At 40.6% G+C, this 12,671-nt stretch overlaps 1 protein-coding gene across 1 annotated transcript in view; it reads left to right on the top strand.

Moving 5' to 3' along the window:
- Positions 1 to 12,671, top strand: part of MCC (MCC regulator of WNT signaling pathway) — a 473,566-nt gene that overhangs the window by 38,476 nt on the left and 422,419 nt on the right. The window lies entirely within an intron of this gene.

Below are 12,671 nucleotides of genomic sequence, written 5' to 3'. Positions count from 1 at the left end.
TCCCCAGATAGAGGCCAGATTCAAGCCCATAGGTCTCCTGAGAAGGTCAGCAAAGCCACAGCTATTTTGCTGGCTTGCTTCCAGTGACTGCCCAGGAATGAGGCAGCTGGACCTTTGTCTCAAAATGCTCTCCCTTGGTGGGCCGCCCTGTGGCAGTTCCAGACACTGCTGGACTTTTGGCATCAATGCAGAGGCCCCATGTGTTGAACAGTCTAAGAGGCAGCATCTTCATCTTTGAGCATCAGAGCAGAGATGGAGAGAGAGAATGTAGGGAGGACGTGTTTATTTGAATTTTAGCCAATTTATTAGTATCTCAAGTTAAAAAAAATTACATATCTTTTTAAAAAATCCTTAGGGAATGAGCCAACTATAAGAGAACATCAAAATGTAATCATATGGAACATGTGTTCTTCCTCATCTGTCAAAGGACGTGGTCAGACTAGATGATTTCTAAGACCTTTTCCAGTTCTAATTTCAGCTGTAGAAAAAGCATAGTGGGATCACTGTATAGGGGGAGATTCTTCCAGTATCCATAATTTATATCTTAAAAAAATTCAATAAATTATTTGCAGCATATTTTTCAAATTGTATATAACAAGCATGCGTTCTTTTTATAAAGGAAAAAGTAAACATTTTAAAATTGAAAAAATTTATACTCCAAATGCAGCCATATGCTTCACCTAAATGTGAGACCACCCACCCCTTCCTACCCAAAAAAAGGTGTTTTCTTTGTCTCATGCAGGACTATAAATTTGAAAAAGAGTTTCTAATCTGGCAATACACATACTTTGAAAATCATCATTTTATTTGTTTCTCATGATTTGGAGATATTGCTAAGATCAGTTTAGACAAAGGTGCCCAGAGAGATAAATTCATGCCTATTTTTCATCCAACTCTACCTCCCAAACCCACATGTACACAGATACCTGCGAACCCTCAGGGAGAAAGGGTCAATCAGAGATGAGGAAAGGAAGACGAGGGCAGGGTTGGACCAGTTACTAGAAATGATCTTATTTTTTCAATAATTTTAACTTTTATTTTAGATTCAGAGGGTACATGTGCAGGTTTGTTACCTGGATATATTGTGTGATACTGAGGTTTGGGGTATGATTGATATTGTTACCCAGGTAGTGAGCATAGTACTCAATAGTTAGTTTTTCAACCCATGCCCTCTCCCTCCCTCCCTGCCAGTAGTCCCCAGTGTCTATTGTTGCCACCTTTATGTCCGTGAGTACCCTATGTTTAGCTCCACTTATAAGTGAGAACATGTGACAGGTAATGGGATTGCTGGTTCTATTTTTAGTACTTTCAGGAGTCTCCAAACTGCTTTCCACAGTGGCTGAACTAACAGTGCATAAGCATCCCCTTTTCTCTACAGCCTCACCAGCATGTGTCGTTTTTTGACTTTTTAATAATAACCATTCTGACTGGTGTGAGATGGTGTCTCATTGAGGTTTTGATTTGCATTTCTCTGATGATTAGCGATGTTGAGCATTTTTTTCATGTTTATCAGCAACTTATATGTCTTCTTTTGAGAAAAGTCTGTTCATGTCTTTTGCTCACTTTTTAATGGGGTTATATATTTTTTGCTTGTTGATTTAAGTTCCTTATAGATCCTGTGCATTAGACTGTCAGATGCATAGTTTACAGATATTGCCCATTCTATAGGTTGTCTCTTTACGCTGTTGAAAGTTTCTTTTGCTGCGCAAAAGCTCTTTAGTTTAATTATGTCCTACTTGTCAATTTTTTTGTTGCAATTGCTATTGAGAACTTAGTTGTAAGTTATTTCCCAAGGCCAGTGTTCAGAATGGTGTTGCCTAAGTTTTCTTCTAAGATTCTATTCTTATAGTTTGAGGTTTTACATTTAAATCTATAATCCATCTTGAGTTAATTTTTATATATGGTGAAAGGTGGGAGTTCAGTTTAATTCTTCTGCATATGGCTAGCTAGCTATCCCAGCACCATTTATTGAATAATCATTTCCTCTTGATTATTTTTGTCAACTTTGTCAAAAATTAGATGGCTGTTGATGTGCAGCTTTATTTTGGGGTTATATTTTATTGGTCTGTGTTTCTGTTTTTGTACCAATACCATGCTGTTGTGGTTACTGTAGCCTTATAACATAGTTTAAAGTCAGATAATGTGATGCCTCTAGCGTTATTTTTGCTTAGGAATGCTTTGGCTATGTGGGGTCTTTTTTCATTCTATATGAGTATTAGAATAGTTTTTTTCTAATTCTGTGAAAATGACGTTGATAGTTTGATGTTTGATAGGAATAGCATTGACTCTGTAGACTGCTTTGGGCTTTATGGCCATTTTAATAATACTGATTTTTCCAATCCATGAGCATGGAATATTTTTCCCTTTGTGTCACCTATGATTTCTTTCAGCAGTGTTTTATAGTGCTCCTTGTAGAGATCTTTCATCTCCTTGGTTAGATGTATTCCTATTTTATTTTTTGTGTGGCTACTATAAATGGGATTGTGTTCTTGATTTGACTCTTAGCTTGAACGTTATTAGTGTATAAAAATGCTACTGATTTTTGTATTAATACATTGATTTTTGTAGTCTGAAACTTTCACTGAAATTGTTTATCAGTTCTGGGAACCTTTTGATGGTGTCTTTAGGATTCTTTATGTATAGAATCATATTGTCAGAAAAGAGAGATAGTTTGACTTCTTCTTTTCCTATCTGGATTCCTTTTACTTATTTCTCTTGTCTGATTGCTGTCCCTAGGACTTCTGAAATTTTAAGTATATGATGTTCCCAAACATCCCTAGACCTGGTGCCCTAAACCCAATTCAGAAATCAAACAAAGAAGGGTACTTCAGCCTTCTTGGAAACTGAGGATCAAAGTGAGACCATGACCATACTCCAAGGTGGAGAGAATTAAAGTGTCTGGGCTGTATCTGGGTTACTGGTTTGTGAGCATTAATGGATATTGTTTTTAAGAGACTGCATTGTGTCAGATAAATATAAAGCTCTGCCCTTTACTAGCTCTCCCCTTGGATAAGTTACTTAAATGCACTGAGCCTCACTTTTCTCATCTAGAGGAATACTTCCTTTATAGGGTTATTGTGGGAATAAATGATATGGAACAGTAGTAAAGCCCACTTTTAAATTACTATTGTTGTTGTTGTTATCGTCATCAGGTCATTGGCCCAGAAACTGATGCAAGGCCTTCAATATAGAGAATTGTAATACTAAATGAACCATTAAACTAAAGGAGCTATAATAATTGATGAACAATAGAAGCCTTTTCTGTTAGCATAAATAACAGAGCCAGGAGCCAGTAGCAACGATAAGAAAAGGAAATAGATGGCCTTTGAGTCCTAGTAATGAAACTAAGCATTGGTTTGAAGGCCAAATACCATGTAGATGGCTATCTACCCTTCCCTTAATTGTTCTCAAGGCTATATAGTTTAGATGTGGAAACAAGATTAGACATGTGGATATGTATAGTTTAGAAGGAAATAAGACTAGGACATGTAGACCTCAGATTTAACACTTTTTTTCCTTCAAAGAAACTCAATCCAGTAACTTGAAGGACATCTAAGGAGGATCCATTTAGAACCTACAACGATAGATGTAGTAATCCCAATCTCTATCTTTCACCCTATAGCTACTACAGTATCTGTCTCTTCTCATCCCTTACTTTGATCTCTCAACTAAAACTTTTTGCAGGCTGTCAGACTCTTTGGTTCCTTCTTCCCCTTCTTTCCAGGAATGGGCAAACTATGACCTGCCAGTTAAAATTGACCTGTAACCTATTTTTTACCATCCAGATGTAAAAATGGTTTTCATATTTTAAAAATGCCATACAGGCCAGGCACAGTAACTCACACCTGTAATCTCAGCACTTTGGAGGCCAAGGTGGACAGATCACCTGAGATCAGGAGTTCGAGACCAGCCTGGCCAACTTGGCGAAACCCCATCTCTACTACACACACACACACACACACACACACACACAGTAGCTGAGCATGGTGGTGGGCACCTGTAATCCCAACTACTTGTGAGGCTGAGGCTCGAGAATTGCTTGAACCCAGGAGGTGGAGGTTGCAGTAAGCCGAGATCATGCCACTGCACTCCAGCCTGGGCGACAGAACAAGACTCTGTCTCAATACCTGGGATGCAAGACTAGTTCAAAATATGCAAATCAATAAATGTAATCCATTACATAAACACAACCAATGACAAAAACCACATGATTATCTCAATAGATGCAGAAAAGGCCTTCAATAAAATTCAACAACCCTTCATGCTAAAAACTCTCAATAAACTAGGTATCAATGGAATGTATCTCAAAATAATAAGAGCTATTTATGACAAACCCACAGCCAATATCATACCAAATAGGCAAAAACTGGAAGCATTCCCTTTGAAAACCGGCACAAGACAAGGATGCCCTCTCTCACCACTCCTGTTCAACATAGTGTTGGAAGTTCTGGCCAGAGCAATCAAGCAAGAGAAAGAAATAAAGAGTATTCAAATAGGAAAAGAAGAAGTCAAATTGTCTTTGTTTGCAGATGACACGATTGTATATTTAGAAAACCCCATCATCTCAGCCAAAAATCTCCTTAAGCTGATAAGCAACTTCAGCAAAGTCTCAGGATACAAAATCAATGTGCAAAAATCACACGCATTTCTATACACCATTAACAGACAAACAGCCAAATCAAGAGTGAAATCCCATTCACAACTGCTACTAAGAGAATAGAATACCTAGGAATCCAACTTACAAGGAATGTGAAGGACCTCTTCAAGGAAAACTACAAACTTCTGCTCAAGGAAATAAGAGAGGACACAAACAAATGGAAAAACATTCCATGCTCATGGATAGGAAGAATCAATGTCATGAAAATGGCCATACTGCCCAAAGTAATTTAGAGATTCAGTGCCATCCTCCTCAAGCTACCATTGACTTTCTTCACAGAATTGGAAAAAACTAAACTTCATATGGAACCAAAAAAGACCTCTCATAGCCAAGACAATCCTAAGCAAAAAGAACAAACCCGGAGGCATCATGCAACCTGACTTCAAACTATACTACAAGGCTACAGTAACAAAAACAGCATGGTACTGGTAACAAAACAGATATATAGACCAATGGAACAGAACAGACACCTCAGAAATAACATCACACATCTACAACTATCTGATCTTTGACAAACCTGACACAAACAATGGGGAAGGATTCCTATTTGATAAATGGTGCTGGGAAAACTGGCTAGCCATATGCAGAAAACTGAAACTGGACCCTTTCCTTACACCTTATGCAAAAGTTAACTGAAGATGGATTAAAGGCCTAAATGTAAGACCTAAAACCATAAAAACCCTAGAAGAAAACTTAGGCAATACCACCAGGACATAGGCATGGGCAAAGACTTCATGTCTAAAACACCAAAAGCAATGGCAACAAAAGCCAAAATTGATAAGTGGGATCTAGTTAAACTAAAGAGCTTCTGCACAGCAAAAGAAAGTATCATCAGAGTGAACAGGCAACCTGCAGAACGGGAGAAAGTTTTTGCAATCTGCCCATCTGACAAAGGGCTAATATCCAGAATCTACAAAGAATTTAAATAAATTTACAAGAAAAAACAACCCCATCAAAAAGTAGGTGGAGTATATGAACAGACACTTCTCAAAAGAAGACATTTATGCAGCCAACAAACATATGAAAAAATGCTCATCATCACTGGTCACCAGAGAAATGCAAATCAAAACCACAATGAGTTACCATCTCACACCAGTTAGAATGGGAATCATTAAAAAGTCAGGAAACCACATCTGCTGGAGAGGATGTGGAGAAATAGGAACGCTTTTACACTGTTGGTGGGAGTGTAAATTAGTTCAACCATTGTGGAAGACAGTGCAGTGATTCCTCAAGGATCTAGAACTAGAAATACCATTTGACCCAGCAATTCCATTAATGGGTATATACCCAAAAGATTATAAATCATTCTGTAAAGACACATGCACATGTATGTTTATTGCAGCACTATTCAAAATAGCAAAGACTTGGAACCAATCCAAATGTCCATCATTGATAGACTGAATAAAGAAAATGTGGCACCATGGAATACTATGCAGCCATAAGAAAGGATGAGTTCATGTCCTTTGCAGAGACATGGATGAAGCTGGAAACCATCATTCTCAGCAAACTAACCCAAGAACAGAAAACCAAGCTCCACATGTTCTTACTCATAAATGGGAGTTGAACACCGAGAACACATGGACACAGGGAGGGGAACATCACACACCGTGGCCTGTTGGTGGGAGGGGGTTAAGGGAGGGATAGTATTAGGAGAAATACCTAATGTAGGTGACGGATTGGGGGTGCAGCAAACCACCCTGGCACATGTAACAAAACTGCACGTTCCACACATGTACCCCAGAATTTAAAGTATAATAAAAAAAAGTGCTGTACAAAACAAAAAAGAATAAGTGATAGAGACCACATGAGGCCCTCAGAACCTAAAATATTTATTTCCTAGCTCTTTATAGAAAATGTTTTCCAGCCCCAGTTTTACACCATTCTCTATAAATAGAACTTGTTTTTTAGTTTTGTTTCTTTCTTTTTTTTTTTTTTTGATACAGAGTCTTGTTCTGTCGCCCAGGCTAGAGTGCAGTGGCGCCATCTCGGCTCACTGTAACCTCCGCCTCCTGGGTTCAAGAGATTCTCCTGTCTCAGCCTCCTGAGTAGCTGGGATTACAGGCACCTGCCACCACACCTGGCTAATTTTTGTATTTTTAGTAGAGACAGGGTTTCACCATGTTGGCCAGGCTGGTCTCAAACTCATGACCTCAAGTGATCTGCCCACCTCGGCCTCCCAAAGTGTTGGGATTACAGGTGTTAGCCGCCACACCTTGCCAGAACTTGTTTTTTTTCTAATTCTGCATCTGTCTTTCCTATTTATTTATCTTCCCTATTAACCTAATCTGCAAATACGCAGTGAGTATAGGGAGTAGAAAGGAGGAGAAAATGCTATGAACACATACACATTAATGATTGTCCCTGTCACACTATAATTCCAGTAGTAATATAAAAAGTCAGGTGGATCTTTCATTATCAGCCATAGTAATTATATGCATTGTTAAACTTCTGATATCATCCCTGATTTCTTTCTTTTTCTTCTCTTTTTACTGTTCCTTCTTCCTCCTCTTCTTTCTTTATTTGCCAACAGATCTACTGAAAATGAGTTTCTTACCTGTTCCCTTAAAAGATATAGACATCATTCTTTCTACTTTTGTTTTTCTTTCTCACCCTTTGTTTTTTCTCTCCCCCCTTATTCCTTCCCTGTCTTCTTTCTCTCCTCCTCCACCTCCCTCTTTCTCCTTCCATTTCTTTACTTTCTCATTTTTTTTCTTTTCTTCAAATAAGTATCTATTGAGTACCTATGGAGCATTGTGCATTGTGAATCCAAAGACCAGTAAGATGCAGCATTTGCCATGGAAACATTTGGTTGGAATTAGATGAAATACACTATAGAGTGGTGTGTCCATGACAAAATGAAATCAAAGTGTTGTGAATCTGCCTGGGGGTGGGTGGAGGGTGTAGCTGAAGTAGAGTATCTGAGGGAGCCAGGAGGCAGTAGCAGGATCCAGATGATAAAGGGCCTCAGATTCTGAAGGAACTTCTACTGTTTTCTAAGGGCCATGAGAGTCTACTTAAGAATTTCAAGCAGGAGAATAAAATATCCTGATTGATCTTTAATAAGGAGCACTGGGCTGCAATGAGGAGAAATGCCAGACTGGAAGTAGAGAGACCAGTAAGGGCACTATCATAGCAACTGTGTGAGAAGAGATGAGGGTATGCACTAAGGCAGCAATGATAGCTCAGATGTAATAAAATGACCACTAATATATCAAGCACAGTGGCTCAAGCCTATAATCCTAATACTTTGGGAGGCTGAGGTGGGAGAATCCCTTGAGGCCAGGAGGTTGAGGCTACAGTGAGGTATGGTTGTGCCACTGCACTCCAGTGTGGGCAACAGAGCAAAACTCTGTCTGTAAAAATAAAATGACCATTAATAATAACAATAAAAGCCAACACTTGCTAAGTAGCCACTGTGTGCTAGCCTTTTGCTAAGTATTATATATCATTATATTTTTGGATCCTTACAATAATCCCATGAGCTAGAAACTATTATAGTCCCTATTTTACAAATGTATGTACTGAGGCTCAAAGAGATTGAATCAGTTATTAACCATCACAACCTAAGATTAACTGCCACAGGCTAGGATTTTGCCTCCTCATCTATCTTCAGTGACATGAGTCTCTAGCAGAAAACTTATGACTGGCCATTGGATTTTGCTTCCTAATGCTTCCAGTTGTGAGGTAGGCCAGAACACTGAGAGACCTTCTGAGGGTACCTACCATGTTATATTCATCTCTATCCTTTCCAAGGCATTTGTCATCTAATAAAGGTTTGTTCATGGCCATATTCATTCATTTATCTGTGTTTTGTTCAAATGCCATCTCCCTTTCCTATATCACCTATGTACGCCTACCTTTGTTTCAAGGCCTTGTGTGTCTCATCACCTCCGTGAAACCCTCCAATTTTCGTTTGTGAGCCACTTGAAATGCACTCAGCATGCCTCCACACCCAGATCTAGGACTTGACTGACACTTCACTCTGAGCCTGCCTTTTACCACTAGGCTTGCTCCCCGACGCTCCAGCTTTGGCCGGCCTAACTGATCAGCAACCTGGGCTCCTTATACCTTTTCCAAATTAAACCATGGAAACATTTCTGTCTGATCTCTTAGAATTGTTTCCTTAGCTCAGACTTTGACCCTGCATTGTTATGTTCCTGGTGTCCTTTGGTTTTAGGAACTGTGCTTTTAGAAGACACTGCCTCCACACCCTATCCTGGGTCACCTCCCAGCCAGGGGATCCTGCCCAAGGAAGCTCTAACACCTTTCTGGGCAACCCCAGCCCTCTGATTTTTTTCTCTCCCATAAGCTCAGGCAATTTACTGCAAAGTAAGTACTTTAAAAAATCTATCTAAGTTTAATATTTTATATATTATGACATTCATATCTATATTCTAGTGGTTTCGTCAACTAAATGACAAATTTTTAGAAGATGAGGCCGTATCATAGTGTTTTTAGCTTCCCTATAGTGCTTAATAGTGTTAAGAAAAGTATTTAACAGATACTAGAAAATTGTTTACAGGATCCCTTCTGGGATATTCTAAGGTATAATCTATGTTATACTGAATATTATTTTTTACATAACTTGGACCCAATGGAGTAGAATGCCTCTGCTTTAGACCATTATGATGTCATAAGAGGTAATATACCAGGAATCACCATGTCTAATCCTCACAATCACTGTAAAGTGCATACCTATTTTGCATACCTTTTTTCCTTATATACTTTTCCAATTGCCTCTGTAAGATAACTATGTAAATTAGATAACTTCATCTGTAAAACTTACTTTCCAAGAGTCACATTGTACTAATAAGATGTGGCTGCTGAGATTTAAAACCAGATTTATCTGCTCCATGTCTGATGCTCTTAACTACCTCACCTCCTACACCTCACCGTATGGCAGATGGAACCCTTGATAACATGTCTTTAGATATAGAATCAAAAAGTGTTAGGTGTCATTCTATAGGACCTTAACAATTTCTAGCTAAAGATCCCCCCCCATAACCCAAAAATAAGGAAAGTTAGGGGCAAGAAACACAGGTCACTTGCCTAAGGTCACAAAATGAGTTGTCAGAACCCTAGGACCAAGAATTGGCTCTCCTCTCATGCAATCTGCATTACAAAACTGCTTTTCTTCCCAGATTCTCAGAGTTCTGCTTGCTCTGTCACTAGGTCCATAGACTGGTGATACTGACAACTTCAGCATCGATTTTAGGATGCCTTCCCAACCTATCAGATGGTATCCAAAGAGAATCCCACATGGCACTGAAGGAGCAGACCTGAGGTGTGAAGCAGAGAGCCGGAGCCCCTTACCACTCCTGCCAAAATTCCCTGTACAGCATATATTTACCTATTCACTCTACACCCAAGAGCAATCAAATCAATAATAAAATGCCTTGGTCAGGGATTTAGAATAACTCTTCTATCTGGGATATAGATAAGGAACCTTTTGAATTTAAAGCATCTGAAGAACCAAAGACAAAAAGGGGGTGGGAGAGATGGCAGAGTAGATTTTAGAAATATATCTCAGAGAATTTTGAGCCAAAATAGATATAATTCAAGTGCAACAATATTCCTCCATGATCTCCAGGTGTTTTGTATGTCTGTGTATATGTGTGAGTGTATGTGTATCATCTGTTGCCCAGATTTTTGTAAAATGCAAATAAATATTCAATGATCCTGTCAGTTTAGGATTTTAGATACAATATTTCTACATAATCCCAAGATAATTATCATTTTGAGTGAATACCTCATACCTCATTGTCTTTATCCTTGGAAGACATAGAACATAACAGGGGTAAGGGAGCAATGGAGGAAAATGAATTTTTTTTTCTGTTCTTTTCTTTGCTATGATCAGTCACTCAGCCAGTGTTTATGACTGTGTGTAAAGCTCTGTGCTGAGGGCAGCCAGGGGACACGCAAATGAGAAAGCCCAATTTGCAAGAAGCTGTCTTCCCTGCTCTCTCTTGCATTTGCCTCTGCTTTCTTTCCCTATTGCCTTTGTAGGATAACTCAGTAAAGAAAACAGCATTGGGTTCAAAATAAATTTTTTAGCATTTAATTACAAAGAGTAAACATAACATTGGATATTTTTCATTGTAGACAGCAATATAAATAAACTTTTTTTAAAGAGATTTCTTCTGAGCCAATATGTGATTAATGGCCCAGGACAGCCCCAGAAGATCCTGGCAACAAGTGCCCAAGGGGGTAGGGACAACTTGGTTTTACACATTTTAGGGAAGCATGAGATATCAATCAGTACATGTAAAGTATACGTGGGTTCAGTCGGAAGAGGAGGGGCAACTTGAAAGTGGGAGGTGGGCTTCCAGGTCATGTGGATTCAAAGATTTTCTGATTGGCAATTGGCTCAAAGTGTTTATCTAAAGACCTGGAATCAATAGGAGGAACTGTCTCTGGGGACCAAGGTTCTTAGGCAGATGAAGCCTCCAGGTATCAGGCTTCAGAAAGAACACACTGTTAATGTTTCTTATCAGAATGAGTTAATTCTCTTAGTAGAAAAGACCTGTAAAGGGAAGGAGATTCTTTACAGAATGTAGATTTTCCTCACAAGAGACAGCTTTGCAGAACTATTTCAAAATATGTCAAAGAAATCTGTTTGATAGTAAAATGCTTCAGTTTCTTTCAGAGCCTGCTGTATCTTACTGCGAGAGTCTGTTGTCAGTCTTCAGGTCTCTGTGTCGATGTTACTGCTGCTCAGCTGTGCCTGAAACCTGAAGGGAGGAGGGATGATGCGGCCTACCAGACTCCCACTTCCTATCATGGCCTGAACTAGTTTTTCAGGTTAACTTTGGAATGCCCTTGGCTGAGAGGAGTGGTCCCTTCAGATGGCTGGGGAGATCAGAATTTTATTTTTGGTTTCCAAGAGACAGCACTTGGGGTATCCCCAGCAGGAAGGAGAAGGAGGCTGTCTGGAGGAAGGAGCACCAACCACATACAAAGGACTGACAGTGGGCAGTCAGGGTTGGGGAAGAAGGTGAAGGAGCAGAGAAAAGGGAGAAGGGTCATAGCTGGTGGGCACTCAACCCAGCCTGAGCGACATCCAGCCCTACTAACTCACTCCTGAGGGGCCCAGGGTTCCACCTGGCTTATGTGAGGAAGAAGTGCTCACTCCCTCTAGGTGGATGAGGCCAAAGTCAAATTGAAGGCTAGGACAGTCGTGCAAATCCTTCTCCCAGACAGTGTGGCCCAGAGCAGGTGCTGGACACAGAACCAGTCATAGCAGAGGCTCCACTGCCAGCAGAAACGATGGTCGCTGTCCAGTGCTGCCCTTACTGCTTGTAATGTCCTCAGAGGAGCCGCCAGTGCTCAGGGTGGCATCTAGGCCCCACCTTCAGCCCCCAGCCCCAGATCTGCCCTGGGAGCCCAGCCAGGGCCGTGGCCGGGCAGGTCCCCAGGAGGGAGCTCACAGCCAAGAGCAGAACTCCTGCTACTTGTCTTCCCACAGAGCTGCTGTAAGAAGCCATGAAAGGCTCAGACAAGGTAAGAGATGTATAGAGAGGGGGCAGAATCCAGACACCTCAAACTGCATGACTCCAGGGCCAGGAGACTTTCTACCTTCTTGACACACCACCCTTCTTGGCCCTGCTCTGCACCCCTGAGGGTTGCCTGTGTGGACAGCGTCAAGGGCTGAAGGGGAGAAAAAGAGCTCAGGGATGGGACTTCCTCCCATCCCCTGCCAGCCTGTAGGGTCAATGAGGCTGGCTTTTTCTCCACCGAAGCCACTGCTTCTCTCAAGGTGGTCCTGTCTACACTACTATTTCTGGGTTCCAGGGACCATTCCCACCCTTTTCCATGCAGGCCAGGGGTCTGCTACTACCTTGGGGTACCTGTGTTACCCTCAGAGTTCCCTACACTCTACTCCCACCTTTGTTAATCGTCCCTTTATTAAACCCTCCTCAGATGCCCTGGCTTGCAAGAATTGGCCTCACCTCTGCACAAGCAGGCCTGGTTCTGGGTTTGGAAGCATGGGCAGACCCATGTGTCCCACACAGCC

The sequence above is a fragment of the Macaca mulatta genome, chromosome 6 (genome assembly GCF_049350105.2).
Source record: "Macaca mulatta isolate MMU2019108-1 chromosome 6, T2T-MMU8v2.0, whole genome shotgun sequence".
Classification (NCBI taxonomy): Eukaryota; Metazoa; Chordata; class Mammalia; order Primates; family Cercopithecidae; genus Macaca; species Macaca mulatta.
Note: the sequence above shows the minus strand (reverse complement) of the source record. Positions and strands in the feature narration are given on the sequence as shown.